Here is a 25,716-nt window from a genome sequence, read left to right on the forward strand (position 1 = left end):
CTTCCCTTCCCTTCCCTTCCCTTCCCTTCCTTTCCCTTTTCTTTCTTTCTAATAATGGAGACTGAGCCCAGTGGCTTTGCACTGAGCTATACCCTCAGTCCTTTTTCATTTTTCATTTGGTGACAGGGTCTTGCTGAGTCACTAAATTGCCCGTGCTGGGCTCAAACTTGTGATGCTCCTGCCTCAGCCTCCCAGAGTGCTGGGATTATAGGTGTGCACCTACATGCCCAGCTGCAGTGGCGAGTTTTTTGGACACAACTTTGAGAGTAGAGGTATATTTCTTTTTTTTGTTCCAGGAATCAAACTGAGGACCTTGTGCTTGCCAGGCAGGCTCGTATGCCACTGAGCTACATCCCCGGCTGAGTAGAGGTATGTTTCATCTCCTTAAGGGAAGAAGTGGGAATGTTGATATCTATCTGGACATGACTATAATAGGTACAAGTTAAAATCTCTTTGGTTTATGGTCTCAAATTACATGGATATGCAGATATGCAATTGGAACAATTTTTTTTATGTTTTAAAAACAGGCATTAATTTCTATGTAGTTCAGGCTGACTTTAAACTCACCGTGTAGCCCAAGATTACCTTAGCTCATGGCAATCCTCCTGCCTCAGCCTCCATAGTGTCGGAATCACGGGTGTTTGCCACCATGCCTAGCTTAATTGGACCAAATTTTAATGTAAAAACCTAATCTTGGATCTTATACTTTTAGCAATCCTCACTGACTTCAAACAAAATCTAAACCAAGTAAAGGCAATGTGTTAACACTTCAATCATTAAAATTTCTAATTTCAGAGCCCCAAAAGTAGAGCGTAGGTATCTAGAAAGGAAACGGTAGCTCCGTCTCTTACTCAGTCTTTCAGTGAGTACTAGGCAAATGCCAAATACTTGTAGCATGGCTGATGTAGGAGACACTGTTACAATTCTAAAGACACTGAGGGAGTGAAGCTTCACATCTTTCTACTGTAACTTGTCACAGGGGTGATTTATCAGAGTCATTCCCCTGAGCTTTCCTTCCTTCCTTCCTTTCTTTCTTTCTTTCTTTCTTTCTTTCTGTCTGTCTGTCTGTCTTTTTGAGACAGGATCTCTATATAGTTCAGGCTGGCCTTGAGCTCACTTTGTAGCCCAGGCTGACCTGGCACTCGCAACGATCCTCCTGCCTCAGCCTCCTGAGTGCTGGGATTACAGGCATGCGCCACCACACCTGGCAAGATTTCTTTGAGTGTGTTTTTCAAACGACCTTACCACTTTCTCTAGATGAGATACCAGACTTGGGGTGAGAACTAGGTTCCCGTCTTCCTGTCTTCCCACAGCAATGCAGAGGTGGGTGAGGGAATAAGGAGGTCTAAGAATCTGCTGGTTTGGTAAAAATGTCTGGTTGTTTTATTTTGGGCTTTACATTTTCCTTTTACATCTAATGGTAGTTTTGGAGACACTGCTCAGACAGGTTGAGAACCAAGTCTTGGCTGTGGAATTTCTATGCCGCAGGCATCCTATTTTGAAGTGTGGGTATGGAGGGTATTGTCCAGGCTCCAGAGGTATGTCGGAGGTTTCCTGCATCAGTTCCCATTGGTCAAGCCATTCTGATCAATGGCAGCCTTGCGGTCAAAGGTACAACTCTGCCATTGCTCACGGTTGACCTTGAACTCACACACATTTAGGTTTTTTTCTTATTTCTCATCACTACCAATGATGCTGCAGAAAAGATTTTATAAATGAAACTCTGCATGCAGCTATAGATATTTCTCTAGGAACGATTTCTGTAAGTGGAATCCATTGGATCTATAAGATTTTAAAATGTATTCTTCCCAAAATTTCTCTGGGATTTCCATGTACACAACAGTACATATATGGGCTGGGGATATAGCTCAGTGGCACAGCGCCTGCCTGGCAAGCGCGAGGTCCTGAGTTCGATTCCCCATACAAAAATACCCCCAAAGGATGAGTTTTACTTCCTGTTTGTTTAGTATATAGTTATTGAATAAGTGACTGAACGGATGAATTGAACAAATGCCTTGCTTAATGTGTGCTGTGATCTAAAGAGAATAAAGTCAAGGAGAACACAAGATGCAGTCTTTGTCTTTTTGAGACAGGGTCTCTATGCAGTTCAGGCTGGCTTTGAGCTCACTTTGTAGCCCAGGCTGGTTTCGAACTTGCAGCGATCCTCCTGCATCAGCCTCCCAAGTGCAGGGATTACAGGCATGCACCACCGTGCCTGGCAAAAATTTTAGCACTGATAATTTTCATTATTGGGGAGAAACACGGATTGTAATGCCACGTTGTGTTACAGACTGAAAAGAAATACAGGACCTTGTACTTCTTTTCTTTCTTTTTTGGTACCAAGGATCGAACTCAAGACCTTGGGCTTGCCAGGCAGGTGCTGTGCCACCGAGCTATACCCCAGCCCAAGCTGCAGTCTTTGTAAACTGTAATAAGCACCTGCACCTGGACAGTAGGTAGGAGAGGACAAGAATGTACTGTGTGCACCACACTACACATTACACACAACCCCTCAGCACCACAGACAACTCTCAAGAGACTCTACTTCTCTTCTCTGGGTCATATCTGTTGCACTGTTAACAGTTAACACCAGAGGTCACGCATTTGATTTTTTTCCCATGCTGCCGGCGAAGCAGTTGCCCCACTCTGGTTTTCTTCTAAGCTTGCACGGAGGTCTTGCCATTTCTGGGGTGAGGATTCGAGGCTACGATAGCCATTGCACTGTTAAAGAATCGGTGGTGACACCACTCTTCCTCCCCGTCATCCCCGCCGCGTAGAAGCGGGGTCTCGGACGCGCTCTACCGTAGAGACGGCGGAGGGAGCAGCGGGCCAGCACAGTATTAGGAGGGGGAAATAGCCGGTGTGCGCAGAGGAGCGTGTAGGAAAAGGGAAACTTGCTATTCTGTGACGTGTCAGCATCTAACACAGGGAGCAGATGCTGTTTATTTCTCCAAGACCGGGTTTGCATTGTTTTTTCGTCGGTATTATGCTTCTACAACCCAGAGGATATATCCCTGAGTGGAGACAGAATTTGCTAAATCATGTCGACATTAATAGTCCGGACAGTAATATAAAGCTGGCTGATATTAGATCACCTCAGTGAAAATTTAATAATGTATTCAAATTCATGATCTTTGCAACAAAACAGACTACAATCAAAACAAACATTTATTTCTTGGTTTTTGTAGCAAGTAACGTTGGTTGCTTCCAAAGTCCTTTGTAAATGTATACATAAATATGTATGTGTGTTTGTGTGTGGATATTTTCTCTTTATACACATAAATATATTTTTTAAAAAGAATCAATTTTTGGTAGTTTCATATTTAGACAAAAATGTGCTCCTCTGCTATAAGCACTGAACAGGTTCTCAAAAAATAACATGAAGAGGGGCTGGAGATTTAGCTCAGCGGCACAGTGCCTGCCTGGCAAGTGCGAGGTCATGAGTTTGATTTCCGGTATTGGAAGAAAACAAAACAAACAAACAAACAAACAAAAAGCCAAACATCAAGAATCAAAGAATGGGGTTATATCATATTAAATAGCTCCTGTACAGTAAAAGAAACAATGAAGAGAGTGAAGAGATGAACTATAAAATGAGAAAAAATTTTTGCCAGCTACACCTTGAACAGAGGACTAATGTCAGGAATACATAAGAACTCAAAAAAATTGGACACCTCAAAATAAAAATACCCAATTTAAATGGACCACTGAAATGAATAGACACTTCTCAGAAGAAGCACAAGTGGCCAATAAATACACGAAAAAAATGTTCAACAGCTCTGGCTGTTAGAAAAATACAAATTAAAACAACACAGAGATTCCATCTTACTCCAAAAGAATGGCCATCATCAAGACATCAAATAATACCAGATGCTGGTGAGGCTGTGGGGGAAGGGAATGCTTCAGTTTTGCTAGTGAGAAAGTAAACCAGCATAACCACTCTAGAAATCAGTTTAGAGATTCCTCAAAAACCAAAAATAGAAATTCCATTTGACCCAGCTGTCCTCATTTGAGGTGTCCTCCCCAAAGAATTAAAAACATCACATTAACAACAACACATCATGCTTATGTTTACAGCAGCACAAGTTACAAGAGCTAAACCTTGGAGGTGGCCTACATGCCCATCAGGAAATGAATGGGTTAGAAACTGTGGTGTTTATATACGGTGGAGTCCTGCTCTTCCATAAAAAGGATCAATTTGAATCATCTGTAGAAAAATGAATGCATCTTGAGGCCATAGTGTTAAGTGAAATAAATCAGATGCACAAGCTTAGATATCACGTGGCTTCTTTCACGTGAGAAACCCAAAGCATAAACAAATTAAAGGGCAAAATAAAAATAGATAATAGGAAACAAAGAAAGAGATCTTTTGCAAAGGAGAAGGGGTGCAAGAGACGGAAGGAAGGAGGAGAGAGGAGAAAGGGGAAGGGAAATGTACAGACATGCGGTATGTACATGTACTAATGCCCGTGGTGAAAGTAAGCATCGTATACTGTGAGCGTGAACTGTACTGATAAAAGTAAGAATTTACACAGTGCTATTTTAGGCACTGTCTCTACTGTTGTCAAAGCCACAGGAAGACAAGGGGTGAGGTAGCTCAACAGACCAAGGCCAGCCCTTCCTGCTGCATCACCAGGTCCCTGCCTGGAGAGTTTGTTGGGCTTCTGTGGTGACACGGGAAAGCAAACCCCAAATTTAATACAGAGACAAACTTGCTTTTGGAGCCGGGCGCGGTGGTGCACTCCTATAATCCCAGCACTCGGGAGGCTGAGACAGGAGGATCATGGTGAGTTCGAGACCAGCCTGGGCTGAAAAGTGAGCTCAAAGCCAGCTTGAACTGTATAGAGAGACCTGTCTCAAAAAGACCAACAATAACAACAACAAAAAAAAAAACCCAAAAGCCAAACAAAATAAAGCAAAAACCTTGCTTTTGGTTAAAAGTCAGATGGCAAAACACAGTTTGGGCAAGAAGTATGAAAGCAGTTGATTTCCTTAACCTCTTAACGTGACCCTTTGCATATCTTTTCAGAGCGATATCCAAATCCTATTCCTCCTTTTCTTCCCAGCTGGAGCCACACCGTATGCTCCAAGTGGCTTCTGATCACTCTAGTCCCAAGGATTCTCACTCACAAATGGATTTTCTCAGCACTCGGTATCTATTTCCTATCCTTCCTTCCGTAGCAAATATAACATAGACTGGTAAATACACTTGTCCCTCAGTATCCGCAAAGGCTTGGTTGTAGGACTCCCTGCAGACAGCCAAATTTGAAGATTCTCAAAATATGTAGTATTTGTATAACTCACATACATCCTTCCTGTACTAAATCTTTTCTAGATTTTTTAATAACAGCAATACAATGTTAAAGTGCTGTAAATAGTTGTTACATTGTATTATTAGGGAATAATGACAAGAAAAATATCTGAAATGTCCCTAACATTTTACTGACAATCAACAAACCAACCAGTCAAACAAATCACAACCCACCCTAAGAGAATCATGTTTTGCAAAGGATTATGTGGGGTGATTGGAAAGGGATTTTTATGTGAGATTGCAGGAGAAGATAAAGTTGGTTAGTTGAAGGATAACTGAACTAATCGAATGCCACAAGGAGAGTTTAGCCTCTGTTCAAATGCTATTGCAAGAGGAAAACAAGTTCTTCATGTAATTCATTTTTTTTTCTTTTGTCTTTTTTTGAGACAGTGTCTCTCTATGCAGTTCAGGCTGGCCTTGAGCTCACTTCGTAGCCCACGCTGGTCTCAAACTCACCACGATCCTCCTGCCTCAGCCTCCCAAGTACTGGGATTAGTCGTGCACCACTACACCTGGCTAAGGTCTTCAATCATACAATGATATGAGAAAGCAGTGTTTTGAGAATATCAATCTCATTTTCATGTTCACGATAGAATGGAAAAATTGATAATGGAGAGATCACAGAGTGAGGTTTTAGCTCTGTATGTTTTAGGCGTTTAGCAATAGGGATAGACAGGAAGGGATGAAGCCAAGAGCTACTTGCAGGACATGCAGGTGGATTTTGGAAACTCAAGACTAATGAAAATGAAGAAGAGAGATTAGGACCACTAAGAAAAGAGCCACAAAGTCATGTATGAATGAAATGCAGAGGACATTAATCCCTTCAACCTGTCTTGTGGCGAGCAGAGGTAGAGGTCCTGTCATACATTATGCATTCCATCAGTATTTTTTTTTTTTTTGTCTTTCTGAGATAGGATCTCACTATGCAGTTCAGGCTGGCCTTGAGCTCACTTTGTAGCCCAGGCTGGTCTTGAACTCAACGATTCTCCTGCCTCTTCCTCCTCAGTGCTGGGATTACAGGTGTGTGACACCATGCCTGGCTTCATCAGTATTTTGAAGTTAGGTTGATTATATTTATGCGTCCCTAGTGAATAAGGAGACTACTAATTCTATTAAGGCAATACAGGGCCGGAGATATAGCTCAGCAGCATAGCTCCTGCCTGGTAAGCACAAGGTCATGAGTTTGATTCCTGGTACCAAAAAAAAAAAACATAGTTAAGGCAATACAGAGAAGAGAAATGATTTCCATTATCAATATTCTGTATGAGCTGGGTGTGGTGGCGCATGCCTGTAACCCCAGCACTCGGGAGGCTGAGGCAGGAGGATTGTTACAAGTTTGAGACCAGCCTGGGCTACCAAGTGAGCTCAAGGCCAGCCTGAACTGCATAGCGAGAGCCTGTCTCAAAAAAAATTCTTCATGAAGGATTTCCTTAAAGAGGGGAAAAATACAATAAATCAAATAAGAAAGGTAAAACAGAAGAAGGACAGGGTGCCATCTAGTGGTTTCAGTGCTCTAGGTTGGAGAGAGAAAAGATGATGGATTATCCAAGTGCTAAAGACACTTCCTTGCTCCTACGCGGTACAGCACACTCATGCAAAATAGGTTCACACATACTCTGGTTTATCTTCAGTGCCAGGAATATATACTGATTTGAATGCAGCTTTCTGAAGGAGGCATCCTTTAACACTTTCTGCACACATGGATCACACACTGTGAGCTATTTCTTCTTCACTATCCCGCATGCTGTCATTCTAGGCATCATAATAAACGCAAACGACAGTAACGGCCCTTGGATTTTCCGGAGAAGTGGAGAAGTGGGTGAAAAGACACGGAGGGTAATATATACTGTGAGATATCTACGGCCATTGCATGTGGAATCTAATCTCCCTGTGAAGTTCCTGGGGCAAAGTCCTCGAGCAGGAGTTCTCCACCACATCGATCTGATTCGTGGTCCGGGACACGCTGAGCTCACTCCCGCCCGGCTCTGGCACAGCTCCTCATCCTGCTTGGGAATCTCCTCTGCACTGTCAATGTCTGGTTCCCGGGCATCCTTCCCTCTGCAGTTCGGATACCACCATCCCAAGGAGGCTTTCTTGACCCTTAACTTAAACCATGCCCTGATGCTTGTATTTTAATCACAGTTATTTATATTCCCCGTGAGTCAGACGTGGTGGCGCACGCCTGTAACCCCAGCACTCAGGAGGCTGAGGCAGGAGGATCGTTGCAAGTGCCAGACCAGCCTGGGCTACAAAGTGAGCTCAAGGCCAGCCTGAACTGCACAGAGAGACCCTGTCTCAAAAAAGACATATATATGTATATATTCCTTGTGGTTTTGGTTGTTGTCTATATATCCCACGAAATTGAGCTCCACGAAAGGATGCCCCTCTATCTCTGTGTCTGTAGGGCTTAGAAAATGGATGAGTGTGTAATACAGTTCTCTACAAACCCTCACTGAATGGACATCACCAAATACACACACGGATGAAAGCAGCGCACGCACAAGCAGGCCGATGCCAAAATCTAGATTTCATAGCTGTGGACAGAAAACCCGAGTTTGAAGTATATTTAGAATTTCCGGGGGGATCACTGTATTCCTTTTGAAAATCCCACCCAGAGAACAAGAGCTATACTTTGAAAATGGCCTTAAGCTTTCAATAAAATAGGCAGTGTGGCTGCGACAGATGGTTTTTATTATGGCTGTTATTGCCCCCCCCCGGGGGGGGGGGCGGGAGGAACTTTTTTGTTTCTTTTTGTTTTTTTTTTCCAGCACCGGGAATCGAATTCATGACCTTGGGCTTGCCAGGCAGGCGCTGTGCCTCTGAGCTAAATCCCCAGCCCCTATTCTTTTCTTTTGTTGCTTCCTCCTGCTCCTGGGGGCTGCCTGGCTTGCCGGCGCTCGGTCGGAGTCCCACCCACGCGTCTGCCTCCGCGCCGCCTGCTGTTCTGACTGCTCCTGGACGGAGGACCTCGCTCGTTGTGCTGAATCTCCTTCCTAATGTAAATCCTACTCGTGCGCGCTGAGGGCCAGAGGGCCGACCTCCAGTGACTGCCTTCATCCAAAGAGGCAACCTGTGAGAGTTGAGATAAAGGGCTGGCGCGCAGTAAGAAAATAAACTTTCTGGCTGCCAAGGGATGTTTTAGCATTTGGAATTCTTTTTTTTTTTTTTTTTTTGTCTTTTTGAGACAGGGTCTCTCTATGCAGTTCAAGCTGGCCTGGAGCTCACTTTGTAACCCAGGTTGGTCTCGAACTTGCAACAATCCTGCCTCAGCCTCCCGAGTGCTAGGATTACAGGCATGCGCCACCACGCCCGGCATCAGCATTTGGAATTCTTATAGATGGTTCCATCAGATGATGGGCTGAAAAAATTCTGCGCAGCGTCGCAGGCTCCTGTCTCCTGCTTGTTTTCTGTCTTTCTTTTTTTTTTTTTTGGTACCGGGAATCGAACTCAGGACCTTGCGCTTGCCAGGCAGGCGCGGTGCCGCTGAGCTATCCCTGGTCCTCCTCTTTGTTTTCAAAGCCTTGGGAAAAAGTAAAAAGTCTGTGCTATTCATAGACATCTTCATGATCTCACACCACAGCACAGACTTTAACCCGGCACGCATGCCGTTTTCCTTGCCTGCTGGATTTACTTGCCCCCTTTTTCTGAGACAAGAATATCTCATCCATTTGAACAGCGCTGAAGAAGACACCTGCCACGAGGACGCTTCATTATCCACGCGGTCCGAAGCCAGAGGTCTGCCTTTCTTTCCTGACTGCAGGGTTAGATGCGTGCAGATGTTCGCCCTGCCTCTGTCACAGTATGAGCACCCCTGGCCAAGCAAGGCCTTGAACAATAATCTTTCCCCTCCCCGCAATACCCCTGATTTGTCTCTGTACACGAGTTCTTGAGTTATCGATCCCCTTAGAGGCTCATCCAGGCAGACAATGGTTTTCTTGGTTACTGCCTGTTACAGTTTGGGTCTAGATGATGCCCACAGCTTCATGCAGTCATAAGTGGGGCTTTTCTTTTCTTTCTTTTCTTTTCTTTTTATCTTTTTGAGACAGCATCTTACTATAGAGTTCAGGCTGGCCTTGAGCTCACCGTGTAGCTCAGGCTGGTCTCGAACTTGCAATGATCCTCCTGCCTCAGCCTCCCAAGTCCTGGGATTACAGGCATGCGCCACCACGCCCGGCTATAAGTGGGGCTTTTGAGAGGTGGCTGAATCTAGAGTGCGTGATGCTGGATGAAGGGTGTGTGATTACTGAATGAGGCCACTGAGTAGCTTGGCACCCCCTGAACCCTGGTAAGCCTAGATAGCATATAAAAAGGGGCAGAAAGAAATGCTAAGGCTGCTTGTTGGCCCCTTGCTTGCTTTTGCTTTGCTGCCTTCTGCCCACCATGGACTGTTTCTCCTCCGCCATGCCCCTCTGCAATGCCACCCTGACTTGGAGAGAGCTGACTACAGCCTGAAACCTCCACGAACTGTGGGCCAAATCAACCTTCCCTCCTTAAACCTTGGATGTTAGGTATTTCGTCTCAGGAAGGACTCAAGTAGCTAAGACACTCCCCGACACACAGTGCTGTGCACACTGCACTAGCTGAACAAACAGCGATGCGTCCCCAGGTCTGTTATAAATATTTAAGCCATGTTGTGTCTGCTCCACTATTTCACTGGCTCTGTGTCTTCTCGGTTGATTCCTCAATCTTCCTTTGGGAACACGGTCGTGTTGCCTTCTCTGGTTTCTTGGACAACTCTGTATTTCAAACCTCTGTGCTTCCCTCATAATTTTTGAGGCAGGGTCTTGCTATGTAGTTCAGGCTGCCCTTAAATTCACTGTGTAGTCCAGGCTGGCCTCAAACTCGTGGCAATCTTCCTGCCTCAGCCTCCCTCCCAAGTGCTAAGGTTATCGGCATGCGCCGCCACTTTCGGCTTCCAAGTCTTTTTCTTTTCAGACTCTGACTCAAAACCATCTCTTCCCTGAGAACTTTTCTCTCAGTTTTAGGTTTGGAAAGAAAATCAAAGATCACCTCGATCAGACATGTGATTTTCAACTCTCTCTGAACTGTTTTGGCCAAATGGGCACCTACCCTATGCTTGCATTCCTCTAGTGACCAGGGACTCACTACCTCCCGAGGCAGCCCATTTACTGTCTACTTAGCGCTGCTGAGCTCCTCAGCAGAGCTGAAATCCCACGTGTTCCTGAGTACAAAACTAGCCAGTTCCTTTGTTATGAAGATGACGTCATCCTCAATTCTTTTCCTTTTCTAAACGAACCTTCCGCGGATGACACGCTTCCGACTTCCCGCGTCCGTGTACGCTTCCTCCTTGGCTCCTTGGTCTTTCGAAAGTGAAATCACGAATTAAAAAGTATGAAGATAATGTTTCAGATGAGCCTGACTGGATTCCAGCGGGGTAGCAGCAGCACCCACTGCATTTTAGCTGTTCTGTTACTGCGGATGGTTCTGTCGTCAGTAAAGCATTTTTATTTATTTATGTATTCATTTATTTTAATACTGTACCTACTGTCAGAGTAAACCCACTGTGCCGGGCGTGCACGCCTGTAATGCCAGCACTCGGAAGGCTGTGGCAGGACTATGGTTGCGAGTTCAAGACCTATGCCACAAAGTGAGCTCAAGGCCAGCCTGAGCTGTGAAGGGACACTCTTGTCTCAAAAAGACCAAAAAAAAAAAAAAGAAAAAAGAAAAAAGAAAAAAGAAAAAAAAACCCCACTGTATCTTTTTTAAAAACCAGCATTATTGCCAAAATGCCAAGCCATTGTTCTTGTATTCCAGATTTTTATAGTTGTATCCACTTAGCTTCACATTGTTCTACTTAGTCCATCTATCCTAGTCCTCTAAGATCAGTTTGAATCTTTCTCCTATTATCCCATATATTTGAAAATTCTTTCAGCTTTCTGTCACCCACAATTTTTTTCTTAGCTTTACTGAGGTATAATTGGCATATAAAATTATAAATATTTAAGGCATATAACCTGATGTTTTCCTGTACATTTACACCTCCAAGCTTAATGATGGGTGTTCTATGCCTTAATGTACAATCTTTGATGAAAATATTGTCTGGAACAAGATCATCTATTCTATAAGAAGCAGCGTAGTGTAGTGATTATTGGATTTGTTTATTCTAGGAGTTTAGGAAAATACTTTTTATTTTTATTTTACTTTATTTTATTTTTTGTCTTTTTGAGACTGGGTGTCACTATGCAGTTCAGGCTGGCCTTGAGCTCACTTTGTAGCTCAGGCTGGTCTTGAACTCACAGTGATTATCCTGCCTCAGCCTCCCAAGTGCTGGAATTACAAGCTTGGGCTTCCATGCCTGGTACAGGAAAACGCTTTTAGAGTTTTAGGGAGAATCGTATGAAATTAAGAACTTGGAACTGTGCCTGACATTTGGTGGGTGTTCAGTAAATACAGTCAGTTAGATCCATCCTTCCTCTATGTGCCAGGATTTATCATGTCTGATACTTTTGCAGGTCTGTTCTTTTTAAAAAATTCCTTTTAGTCTGAATCTCTGTTCGGTCCACCTGTAAAAACTTTCAGATTTTAGCTTCGTGGTTATCCTAAGAGACCGTTCTCACTCTTCCCACTGTACTTAGTAGCTTGCAATCTCTTTCATATCGCTTCCTGGGTCTCCCAAGGATGACTTAAAATGGATATTAGATTGTTTGTGATTATAAGAGATAAAATATTTGTTGGAGAATTTTGAAAAATAAACAGGAAAAAGTAAAAACCATGCAAGGGGTTCATTTCCATTTTGCTATTCCTACTGAATTTTTTAAGAAACAGGCATTCGTAGTGTTGAAAACAACATTACCAAATTTGCAGTTCTCTAAGGTGGTTTTTCTTTCTCTCCTAAGAATACACACACAGGGTTTAACTCAAGTTCCTGCTAGGAATACTAACTTTCATCTTTCCTTTACTGTTTTTGTATCTAGCTAGATATTCATCCCCCAAGCAAAACAATCAGAATCCTTTTATGACTGAAAAATAATCACTCTCCGAGGTCTTTTAAGCTCAGAGTCACTTAAGCTATATTTTTGCCCCAGGAGAGCATGAGTGAGGTGCCTTTAGATTTTCACTTGTTCATTTTCTTTAAAATGCTTCATTTTTTCTAGTCAGGGGAGAATCACAAAAATCTACCTATGACTGAGTAGCTCCTACAGTCTTCCACCAGACAGGGTATCCACAAGTTGTATGCTAAGGACAAGTAGTTTTTTGGTGTTGTTGCTGGGATAGAACCAGGAGCTCAAGTCGTAGGTAAGTGTTCTGCTGCCGAGCCACACCCCAGCCCGAAATATCTTGTTTCATCACAGTTTTATGGGCTGTGGTTGTGGGTCAGTGTTGTTAGATATTTTCCATCATTTAGATTGACTGAATCATTTATGCAATTACCTCTTTTGAATTAGATTTTTTTTTTTTGAGACAGAGTCTTGCTATGCAGTTCAGGCAATCTCTTTCATATCATTTCCTGGGTCTCTTCCTTGAGCTCACTTTGTAGCTCAGGCTGGCCTTGAACTTGCCACGATCCTCCTGCCTCGGCTTCCCGAGTGCTGGGATTACAAGTGTGCACCACGATGCCTGGCTGAATCAGATATTTGTTAAAAGAGAAGCAGCTTTTTTTTTTTTTTTTTGGTTTTTCTCCGGTACTGGGAACCGAACTCACGACCTTGCACTTGCCAGGCAGGTGCTTTTGCCGCTGAGCTAAGTCCCCAGCCCCAAGAGAAGCAGCTTTTATTTAGGACTCTTTACCTATATTTCCAATGTCTTTTTGTTTTGTTTTTCTTCCTGATACTGGGGATTGAATCCAGGGTCTATATTCTCAACTATTTTTATTCATTATTTTAAAAATCTGTTTTCTGAGACAGAGTCTTGCTAAGTCCAAATTTGCCCAGGCTGGACTTGAACTTGTGATCTTCCTGCTTCGGCCTCCTAGAGCATCTGTATTTCCTGTATCTTGACCTCCAGCTTGATGCTTCGTATATTTCTCATCATTGCATTTCTATCTTGGTTACTTTTCTCTCATTGCTGGGACAAAATGCCTGATGCCCAAAATGAAGGAAGGAAAGTTTTACTTAGCTCACAGTTTGTGGAGGTTTCAGTCCATGCTCAGCTGGCTCCAAGGCAGGGTGGCACATGGCAGAGGGCGACAGTTCATGGCTGCGGAAGACAGCAAAAGCAACAAGAGCAAAAGGGAGGAGTGGCTGCAAGCAGCCTCTTTCCCTTCCTTATATTTATGCAAACTACCCATCCCAGGGTGGGTGTAGCACTCACACCCATAATCTCCGCATTGGATCATGGATCAATCACAAATCTTAGAAGCCTGCCCCATGACTGCATGAGGATTTTGGGGGACATGCAGACACAAACCATAGCAACTTCCTAAAACTTTTCAAGGAATATACTGTTTTTGCCCGTGTCTATTAGTTATTTTATAGAAGACATATTTGTAGTCACCTTCTAGCGATAACCTTTTCCCTCACAAGATTTCTACTTAGAGTTGCAGGCAGTTTCTCCTGTCAGGACCACAAGGCCTGGCAGAGTGCTGTGTGCTAGGTTGGTGCTGAGGGAGGGTGGGGAGTCGTGGCTCTCTGGCGTGTTCTTTTCCCTCCTGTGGACACTGATGGAAGGGGCCAGAATCCTGCTTGTGGGGGCCATGACAAAGCACCCGGCACCTCCTTATACTGAGTCTTGTGTCTAGCGGGGAGGTAAGCTGTTGCATTTCAGGCAAATCCATGGAGATGTCCCTTGGGCTACTGGACAGGAGCATCTTATTTTTAAAAATTATTTATTAACTTTTTGGTACCGGGAATCGAACTCATGACCTCAGGCTTGCCAGGCAAGCGCTTATGCTGCTGAGCTCTATCCCTGGCCCTAATAGCATCCATTGACCCAGCTGTAGCTGCAGACCACACAGACAAGAAGCACAAGAGGAACGGACTGTGGTTTTTCTGTTGTGTCAGCCGGTGTTTCGATTGCCAGATGACTAGTTCCAAAGGGCAGTAATTTACCTTTGTAGCTAGCTTTGTAAAATTATAAGCCTTCCTAAAGTTCCAGAGTGAATTACAGTAATTACTTTATGATGATGATGGCTTAATAACAGAGTTAAGATAATTTTGTGAACAGTGGAAATCAATTAAAGTCCTGTTGGTGACTTGGAATGGCTAAGATGAAATTGTTGGGTTTCACTTCTTTATAACAGTGATAGTCACAAGAATATTTCTTGGATAAAGATGTGCTATGACACGAAGCCCAATTACTAGTTAATTCTGTGATTGTAGTTTTCTTTGTGAGGTACTCGGGATGAGCCCTGGAGCCTTGTATATGCTAAGCAAGCACTCTTCCACTGAACTACACTCTTGTTCTCTTTTTTCTTTTTGTCTTTTTGAGACAGGGTTTCACTATGCAGTTCAGGCTGGCCTTGAGCTCACTTTGTAGCCCAGGCTAGCCTTGAACTTGAAAAGATCCTCCTGCCTCAGCCTCCTGAGTGCTGGGATTACAGGTGTGCGCCACCGACCACGGCTACACTCCAGTTCTTAAATTGCAAGGAATTTAAGAGAGTTTATTGGAAAACAATTTCATGCATCCTTGGACTTTATTAATTCTCAAACTTAGCATATTAAAACTGAATTTCTCTCTTGTCTCTCCTTCACAGTCTGTCCCTTTTCATTTAGGAGCAGCTACGTTTTTCTGGCTGTTCAGGAGAAAAAACCCTGAAGTCATCTTCTGCTCTGTTTCACGCTCCCTGACCTTTTCCATCCAGGAATCCTGCAGGGACGTGGGTGTGGCTCAGTGGTAGAACACTTGCCTTGCCCTGGATTTGATCTCCAGTACCAAACAAACAAACAAACAAACCCCAAAGAAATCCTGTTGACTTTGTCTTCACACATATTTGGAATTCCACCACTTCCATTGCATAACCTGCTTTGAGGACCCACCGTCTTTCTGAAGAGCTAGTGAAAGAGTCTCCCAACTGATTTCTCAGCTTCTCCTCTAACCCTACCTTTTTTTCTTTTGGTGCTGGGGATGGAACCCAGGACCATGCACATGCTAGACAAGCACTCCGTCACTGAGCTACATCCCCAGCCCTTAACTCTACTCTTCTTTTTTTTTGTCTTTTTGAGACAGGGTCTCGCTGTGCAGTTCAGGCTGGCTTTGAGCTCACTTTGTAGCCCAGGCTGGTCTTGAACTCACCAAGATCCTCCTGCCTCAGACTCCCGAGTACTGGGATTATAGGCATGCACCACCATGCCTGGCTATTTTTTTTAAAATTATTATTATTTTAAAGAGAAAAGAACAAAAACAAAATAACAAAAAACAAAGACAAAAACAAAACAACACAAAAACTATAAAAATGATACAGAATTTCAAAACAAGATGATAGGAAATCAACAATGGTTTTTGTATTACTTATGGCTATCTTCCAAGTAGTTGCTCAGATTACCAGATATAGGTATTCAAGATTGATCAAACAATTAAACATTAACTGTTCCTTTCAATAAACCAATAGAAATTAGTAGTACAATTATCTTAGTTATCTTGTGTGTGTGTGTGTGTGGGAGGGTCTATATCCCCAAGTATTTTTATTTATCATTTTAAAAATCTGTTTTCTGAGACAGAGTCTCACCAAGTCATAATTTGCCCAGGTTGGACTTGAACTTGTGATCTTCTTGCTTTAGCCTCCTAGAGCATCTGTGTTTCATCTATCTATCTATCTATCTATCTATCTATCTATCTATCTATCTAATTTCCCTTCCTTCTTTTTTCTTTTCTCTTTTCCCTCATCCTAGTTGTTCTTTCCTGTTGAGCAGTTTCTTTCCTTTTCACAATATCTATTGTATCTTTCAGTTTTACTTACTCTTTCAGGTTCTTACACTAGGGAGACAATATAGTGTTTACCCATATGGGTCTGAATTATTTCACATATGAGTATAGTCTCTAGTTGCATCGATTTACCTAGAAAAACCATTATCTTTCTTTCTTTATAGCTGAGTAATGCTCCATTGTATAAAAATACCACATTTTTCTTATCCACTCCTCAGTTGATGAGTATCTGGGTTGTTTCCAAAATTTTGCTATGAACATGGGTACACATATATCGCTGTGGTATGATTTTTTTTTTTAATTCTTCTGGGAAAATACCCAGAAGGGGAATGGCTGGGTGAAATGGAACCTCTAATCCTAGTTTTCTGAGGAATCTCCACACTGATTCCCACAGTGGTTGCACCAGTCTACACTCCCACCAACAGTGGAGAAAGGCTCATTTTTCCACGCAGCCCCGCCAGCATTTGCTATGGGTTGATTTCTAGATGATAGCCATTCTCTCTGGGGTGAGATGGAATCTCAGTGCTGTTTTAATTTGCATCTAATTCTCCTCCTGAGACAGCCTCCTACAGGGTGCACTGTGACCCCCTGCACAAGCCCCGCGTTTCTCAGCCCACGAGCCAGGATGTTTGTAGAGTCACCTTCCCTTCCTTTTCGTTACTTAGTCTCATTTAGTTTCTTTCTCTCCTTCTCGCCGCTTCATCTGCTCCACCCGAGGCACACTGACTGCTGACTTTCTCCCCTCACTCCGAGCAGACTTCATCCACACCTTTTGACTCAGCTCTTCTCTTTGCCTGGGGCGGTCTTCATCCAAGGAGTTGAATTGCTGTCTCCTTTATCTTCAGGTCTTTTCTCAGATGTGTCACCCTGTCAGTACGGTTTATTCCTGTCATCTTATTTACCAACCCCCAATCTCTTTACTCTGCTTTGTTGTATTTTTGAAGCATTTACCACCTAATCACTGACTTATATTTGTTGTTTAGAATGATAGAATTTAGACTTCACGAAGGCAAGTAGTTTTTGATTGTTTTGTTTGCCAAGCCTACAACAGTGCCAGCATAGTACCTGGCCCACGACTGGTGCTCAATACATATTTATCAGTGTTGTCAGCTGGGCTCAGTGACACAGGCCTGTGATCTTAGCACCGAGGGAGGCTGACGCAAGAGGATCTCAAGTTTGAGTTCCAGACTGCCCCAGAACCCACAGGGGTAGGCAGCTGCGGGTAGGGGGGCGGCCCAGGAGCAGGGCTGCGGTGCTAGGAAAGGACTTGGTTGCAGTCGCTGGGGTACGGATGAGAAACTACTAAAGTTCCTGTGGAACCAAAGTAGAATTTTATAAGAACATAATGGAAGTCGGATGTGGTGGCGCACGCCTGCAATCTCAGCACTTGGGAGGCTGAGGCAGGAGGATCTTTGTGAGTTTGAGACCAGCCTGGGCTACAAAGTGAGCTCAAGGCCAGCCTGAACTGCACAGCGAGACCCTGTCTCCAAATGACAAAAAAAAAAAAATACACCCCACCCCCACCAAAAAGAACATAATGGGTGGAGAGGAGGAAACCTATGTTGGCTGTGAAGGCCCTGATGCTATGTATGTCAAATTGATACCTCTGATGGTCATGAATTTACTGTAAAAAGAGAACATGCACTCACATCAGGAACAATAAAAGCCATGTTGAGTGGCCCTGGTCAGTTTGCTGAAAACAAAACCAGTGAGGTCAGTTTTAGAGAGCTCCCTTCACACGGGCTTTCCAAAGTCTGCATGTATTTCACCTGCAAGGTTCGCCGCACTAACAGCTCCACCGAAACTCCCGAATTTCCCACGCCCGAGAGAGCCCTGGAACTGCTGATGGCTGTGAACTTCCTAGACTGTTAAATAAAACAAATTGTAGCAAACTGTTAATGTTTCAGTATTTAATACTTGTAGTTGTTAGTAGTTTTTTCATATATGGCGTGTCGCCTGTGTGCAACTGGACGATACAGTTAATTGCAAAGCAGATCACCTGCTGTTTTTGCATGGCAGGGTTGATATGTGTTTGCCACATCAGCAAGTTAAGGACGTTTTCACAAACAGAAATAAACAGATATGCCAACTTGTAGGTGGTTTTGCCTTATCTTTTGGATGTAACTTTTAAAATTAGAACAATGGTGATATAGCAAATGCTGAAATATAGGCATAAATGAACATGTTCTACAGGTAAATAATGGGGCTATGTATTTTTATTTATTGTGTTTTTTTTAAAAAAATTCTGATCTTATAGCTGCTGATAAGTGTTACTAGTTATGCAAATAATTACATGATAAACATTTATAACTTAGTGAAAACATTTTGTATAACTCTCAAAGAATAAGAATTTTTCTCAAATGTGTTTTTAAATAAACTGCAGTATTATTTAAAGGTATTGTGTTTTGTTTATTGCTGCTGTTTAAGAACTTAATTTAAAAGCAAGTTTGGAAGGTTACTAGTTACAACTTTTAAGGCTGTAACTGTTTGTTTTGTTTTGGTTTTTATTTTTCTTTTGGTGTTGGGAATCGAACTCATGACCTTGCGCTTGCCAGGCAGGTGCTGTGCTGCTGAGCTAAATCCCCAGCCCCACTATAACTGTTTGAACTGTAGCCAAAGGGTCAGCAAGTAAACTACATGACTCAAAAAAAAAAAAAAAAAAAAAAGGTTTGAGTTCTGCTTGGGCAAAAGAATGAGACCCTGTCTCAAAATAAAAAAATATGAAAAGGCTGTGGATGTAGGTCAGTGTGATGGCCCTGGGTTCATCCCCAGTACCACCCAAAAAAATCAGTATTGTCACATGAATGAAGGAAATCTAATGAATTGGATATAGATTTGGCTGCTAGAATGATTCTCCACTAGGGGGTTTATTTTTGATTAAGTGACTGTAAAATAGATAATTTGACTGAATGGAATTAATAGATAGTTTAAATGGCAAGATTTTACTCAGAATTAAAACTGACTTAAGCCACTAACTGACACAGTCTCCCCGTCCTCCCCAAGTTATTGTGAGTTTGAATGAGTTAATATGCACAATATATCTATTACAGCAAGTGGCGTGTGGGAGGGCTTCTTAGGATGGTAACGATTGTGATTACCAATCTTCTCCTCCATGGGATGATTACGATGGTTCTTACAAGATAAGTGCATTTTATAAAACATTTAAGGAAAAAAGTAACAACAGTCTGTAAAATACTTCAGGAAACAGAAGCAGAGGTAATAATTTTGAATCATTTTGTGAGACTTGCATTAAATCTGTTACTCAAACCTAATAATACAAGAGAAAATTAGAGTAATAGTCCTAGTGAACATAACCACAAATATATATATATTTTTGTTTTTTTGAGACAAGGTCTTGCTATGCAGTTCAGGCTGCCCTCCAACTTGCAGTGATCCTCCTGCCTCAGCCTCCCAAGTGCTGGGGATTACAGGTGTGAGCTACCATGCCCAGTGATCCCAAAAATCTCAAGAAAAGAATAGTGAACAAAACCCAGTGATAGATATCAAAGGATGACAAGATCAGCAAGTAGGGTCTATTTTAGATTTTCTTAAGGCTGTATAACTTTTGGCATTCAGTCAGGTAATTCCCTGCAGTAATGGAATAAAGAAGAAAGTCATATGATTAATATATAAGAAAGTCATATGATTCAATATAAACAGAAAAGGCACTTGACAAAATTCAACACCATTTATGAAATTAGGTATAGAAAGGCTCTTCCTCAACCTGATACAAAGTGGCTGTGAAAAACCAAGAGCTAGCATAATATTGAAAGGGGAAATACTGAATATTGAATGCTCTGGTCCTAAACAGTATGTCTACCTCTACCACCTTTATTCAACCTTACACTGGAGGTTCTCACAGTGTGGAAAGGTACAAATAAAAAATTAAAACAGCTTGAGGATCATAATAAAAGAATTAGTACTATCTCTATTTTCTTTTTTTTGTTTGTTTGTTTGCTTTTTGAGAGAGGGTCTTGGTATGCAGTTCAGGCTGGCCTTGAGCTCACTTTGTAGCCCAGGCTGGAGTCTAACTCACAAGGATCTTCCTGCCTCAGCCTCCTGAGTGCTGGGATTACAGGTGTGCACCACCATGCTGGCCTACTATCTCTACTTTCTAGTGACATGAATATTCAGGAAGAAAATTGTAAGGATTCTACAGGATGACTATTAGAACTTAGCACTGTCTTAGGATCCAAGACCAATATTAAAACATTGATTGTATTTCCATGTGTTAACTTCAAGAATTGTAAAATGAAACAAACAAATTCTACTTTAACACAACTCAAAAACAGGTATAAATTGATAAAAAATATGCAAGACCTTTGCATTTAAAACTACGAAACACTCTTGAGAGACATAAAATGAGAAATAGTCCTACCATGTTTGAGTACAGAAAACTGAATATTGCTAAGCTTATTACTAAATTAACCTATAAATTCAAGGCAAGTGTAGTCATAATCTTAGTACGGTCTTTTGTAGATATTGGCAAATTGATTCTAAACTTTCTATAGAAATGTAAAAAGATAGCACACACAAATGCTTGAAAAGCATGAAAGTGGAGGATTCACACTACCTGACTTCAAAAGTTATGATAAAACTATGGTAATCAAAACAGTGTGATATTTCCATGTATGGGCACAGATGAATGGAATGAAATAAAGAGCCTAAAGTTAAAATCCACACTTTGTGGTACTTTGATTTCCTGCAAAGGCTCTAAGCAATCCCTGGAGAATGACAAGGTTTTTGTTTTTTTTAAAAATCATGGTTCATCTAGAAATTCATATATAAAAATATACAAAAAAAAAAATACAGGGGGCTGGGGATTTAGCTCAGCGGCAAAAGCGCCTGCCTGGCAAGCGCAAGGTTGTGAGTTGGGTTCCCGGTACCGGAGAAAAAAAAAACAAAAACAACAACAACAACAAAAAAAACCAATATGTGTAAATATAGCATTATTGATCTGGTTTGAGAAACCAAAAGTGTAAATAAGGACCAGAGTGTATAATAGGGATTGTGAAACAGGAAGAAATTGTTCAAAAGAAATGAGAACTAGGGAGGGAGGAGGAGGAGAGGAAGAAAGGGAAAACATGATAACAGAAGGATAAAATGGAAAAAGTTGTAAATCAGGAGGGGAGGAGGGATTGAAGGGAGGGGAGGGGAATGAGAAAAAAAGAGGAATCGAGTTATATCTTGTATAGGGACAAATTCCCTATGATGACTGTGGTCATTACATGCATCTAAATTGTACCAACAAACTTAATAAAAAAAAAGAAAAAAAGAAAAAGAATCACCACTTCTGTTTCATGTAACCCCCCTCCAAATAATCCCTAGCATGGTTTTAAAAGCAAACATAAAAGTGAAGCCCCCAAAGCCGATAAAAAAAAGAATATCTTCACAGCATACAGGTAGAAAAGAACATTCTAATGGACTCCAGAAGTTAATAATCATACAATTTTTTTTTTTCTTTGTCCTTTGATACCAGGGATTGAACTTAGGACCTTACACTTACCAGGCAGGCGCTTATGCCACTGAGCTATGTCCCTGGCCCAAAATTTGTAATTAGATTTCTTCAAATTTAAACTTGTGTTAATCAAATCTACATTTAAAAAATGAATGTGCAAACCTCACACTGAGAGAAAAAATTTGCAAAATATATATTTCTGTTTTTTTTTTTTGTTTGTTTGTTTGTTTGTTTTTTCTTCCTGTACTGGGAATCGAACTCACGACCTTGCACTGGCCAGGCAGGTGCTGTGCCGCTGAGCTAAATCCCCAGCCCCCAAAATATATATTTCTGAAGGACTTTTGGTTCACAATATATATTTGTAATAATTCTTCCAACCAATTAATAAAAAAAATCCAGTTTTTATAAAATGTGACAAATATATATATATATTTTTTCTCTTTTTGAGACAGGGTCTCGCTATGCACTTCAAGCTGGCCTTGAGCTGTTTTTGTAGCCCAGGCTGATCTGGAACTCGCAACGATCCTTCTGCCTCAGCCTCCTGAGTGCCGCGATTACAGGCGTGCGCCACCACACCTGGCTCAGTGCCAAATATTTGAATAGATATTCAGACAGGAGGATATGTAAATGTTCAATGTCCCCTCAGGAAAATGCACAGCATTGGCCCTCCTGTAAACACAAATGAGATGGCATTGCCTAACCACCAGAATGTCCACAGTTATAGTACAGTGGTACCTCTGTTTACAAACTTAATTTGTTTTACGGTTTGGGGGCAGATGGCTGCTTTGGTATCCATGTGTGGAAGACAGTTGTGGTTGTGTTGTCACTGGAGCTTGAGAACTGGAAGCAAAATTTTGCTGAACACTTTTGTTTGAACTGCCTGCAAATAGAAGTATTCGTGAAGTGAGGTATTACTGTATTTAATTGTCACTATTTGGGGGCTGAACGCAGACAGTCAGACATGCTAGGAAAGCTCTTTACCACAGAGCTAAGCCCTTAGTCCTAAAATTTAAATTCAAACTCCTGAATTGGCAAGGAAGTGGAAACTTTGAAATTCTCCTACAGTGCTGATGATATAATCGCTTTGGAAAAAGCCCTCATAGTGTCTTGTAGGACTAAAAGTAACTAGTATGATCTAGCAATTCTTTTATTTACTTATTTATTTAAAATTGTTTCTGACCCAGCAATTCTACTTCTTGATATTTATGCAAAGACTGAAGACAAATGCCCAGAGAAAGACTCGTGCATAGTCGTAACAGCTTTCTTCATCGTAGCTAAAAACCGGACAAAGCTCAGGCGTCCATCAACAAGAGAAGGTGTACACGGTCCTGTTTCCATACAATGGAATACTATTCAGTAATGACAAAGGAATGATCTACTTGCACTCACTCAACATAAATGAATCTTAAAAACCTATGTATGTATCCTGCATAGAGAAGAAGGGTGTTTGTCCGTTAGACAGTGGGAGAGAGTATAGGGGCTCTCTGGGTAAGGATTGAAAGACATTTGTAGATCTGGAGTGGTGGCTATAGTCTGTTTGAATTACACAGGTATATGCATTTATCAAAACCCATCAAAGGGCACATTAAAGATTTATTTATTTTTCAAGGAAAAAGTTAAACAAGTTTTGAACTCTAGCTGCTGATATCTTTCCCTAATGTTTAGATCTAAAATTTACTAAGAGCTGCAACTTTCTGATGCATCATAGAAATAAATGGATGGATAGATGAATGGGTATCGTTAGTATTCAAAGAAGACAATATATAGCGATATATTATTAGCAGAATATACAGGATAGGTATCTAGGCATCTTTTTCTGAAATATTTTCAAAATAAAATGTTGGGAGCAAAAAGGATTTACTACAAAAGTGACTCTTGCCTGGACTTCTATTTTTTTTTTCATTTGTTTATTTTTTTGAAGCAGGTTCTCATCATGCAGTTCAGGTTGGTCTTGAGCTCTCTTTGTAGCCCAGGCCAGTCTCGAACTCGCAATGATCCTCCTGCCTCCTGCTGGGATTCCAGGTATGCACTGCCATGCCTGGCTTACCTGGACTTCTAGATATAGATATGAAACACAACTGTGTGTGTGTGTGTATTTACTATAAATAGCACATTCTAAAGAATCTGTTGTGGGATCGCAGTTGTTGCTCTGTCCCAGAAGAGGGGACACATGTGAGATCAGGTGAGTTTTCTGTGATACAACTGGCAAATCAGTAACTCCAGTTTGAATTTTTGAGGTGTGTTCCTTAACGTTTTACCTCAGATTTCCGGGTTGAATATCTGGCAAAACTTATGTTTGTCATGGATTTACACCATCAGATTTTTGTTAAATACAGGCAGTGGAAATATTCACGAAGGAATGTTACCATTTACCTACTCTTAATCCTACATAGAAAGTAAGTAAGGCGTTATTTAACTATGTACCTTGGAAATAACTCCCTTGAAGATATTTCCTGCTTCCTTTAAAATCCAGTACTGCATTTTTCAACAGTGAGAAAGTATGAGAACTGACTGAGGCCTTGCGATTTAATTTAATTTGTTTCGTTCCATCTATAAATTAAATGAAAATACTTGTCTTCCAACTTGGCATGAGAGGAGACCGGTTCAAGTAAAGCAAACGCAGCCGAGGTAGAAGGAAAATGTTCCACATAGTCCTACAAAGGAGAGGATTTTTTCCCTCCCTCTTTTAAGCCCTATTTTTTTTTTTTACAGTTAAAAAAAATCTATAGAAAAGAACAATAAGAAGAATTTTCTATCAGTGCCGATGAAATATTACTAGTCAATATGGACTCATAAAAAAGAAGAGTTTCATTGTGAGGCAAAGAACATATAAGGGTTTTATACAAACTCACCCGTAGCATTCCTGTCCTGGGGAGCGGTAGGGAAGACGCCGTGGCTTAGCTTCTCACAGAGTCTCAGTGTGTGCAATCTGGGCGGGCCAGGCTGTCTGCTCATAAATACTTTCGCTGAGCTCCACCAGGTCAGGAAGATGTGGGTCCTTCCCAATGCCACTTCTTTAGCTGAAGCTTTCCCAACTACTCGCTGGAGTTTTAATCAGAAGTCATCCCAGGAGGATCTGTACTGGCCAAGGAAAAAAGAAATCATTTGCTTCTGAAGATTCGAAAAGGAAACAGGAAAGTGTATGACTGAAATATAGTTGTTTGCTTTTTTGTATCACAACCCTAACTGCAAATGCCACCAGTATATATAGCCCTGAGGAAGCAAACACGGTGACTGGGCATGCACACTCTCTCTCTCTCTCTCACACACACACACACACACACACACACACACACACACACACGTGCTCCAGCAGGTGGCTTATAGGAGTGGCGTGTTTTGACAGAGGTCAATTTCTATATGAACCCTTCTCTAACGATAACAGGTAGGCTGAATAGTTGAGAGTCTCATTATGAGGTTCTAGCTGGTTTTGAACTCACTATGTAGCTCAGGTGGGCCTCAAACACCTCGTGATCCTCCTGCCTCAGCCTCTGGAGTGCTGGGATTACAGGTGTGTGCTACCACGCCTGGCTTCCATGTTTCTTTCTTTCTTTCCTTTTTCTTTTTTTATACCGGGAATCAAACTCAGGACCTTGCACTTGCCAGGCAGGGGCTTGTGCCGCTGAGCTACATCCCTGGCCCCCATGTCTCTTTTTGGCACATTTTTCCCTTCCCCCTCTCTGCCCAGACTTGGGCTCATATTTGGTGAAAAGCTTACCAACTGCTCCTTTGCTCCTACAGTGGCTTAAGCTGTACAGTCCCTAAACTGCAGGAAGGAGGTACGTCATTTAGCTGTGTTGGATGACCTCAAGGACTGTACTGAGGTGATACATAGTGCTTATGGGTTTTATTTTATTTACTTATTTATTTTTTGTCTTTGAGTCAGGGTCTCTCTATGCAGTTCAGGCTGGCCTTGAGCTCACTTTGAGTGCTGATGGGTTTTAAAAGACTGGCAGAGTGGGCTGGCTAGCATAAGGCAGAAACTTGAGGAGAAGGTTGTTGGTCCATTTCATCTGTGGAGATTCTGTTAGAAAAGACTAATTTGATGGCTGGGCGTGGTGGCACACACCTATAATCCCAGCACTCAGGAGGCTGAGGCCTGAAGATCATTGCAAGTTCAAGACCA

General features: G+C 41.9%; 1 long non-coding RNA gene and 1 pseudogene across 1 annotated transcript in view; one reads left to right on the forward strand and one right to left on the reverse strand.

Moving 5' to 3' along the window:
- Positions 1 to 24,828, reverse strand: part of LOC102014104 — a 44,717-nt gene extending 19,889 nt beyond the window's left edge. The window contains exon 1 of the long non-coding RNA XR_259234.2: positions 24,443 to 24,828. This is a non-coding gene — a long non-coding RNA (uncharacterized LOC102014104). The remainder of the gene's footprint in view (positions 1 to 24,442) is intronic.
- Positions 17,670 to 18,004, forward strand: LOC102013785 (annotated as a pseudogene).
- Positions 24,829 to 25,716: the final 888 nt, after the last annotated feature.

Source organism: Chinchilla lanigera, unplaced genomic scaffold, assembly GCF_000276665.1.
Source record: "Chinchilla lanigera isolate Chin_1 unplaced genomic scaffold, ChiLan1.0 scaffold00002, whole genome shotgun sequence".
Lineage (NCBI taxonomy): Eukaryota > Metazoa > Chordata > Mammalia > Rodentia > Chinchillidae > Chinchilla > Chinchilla lanigera.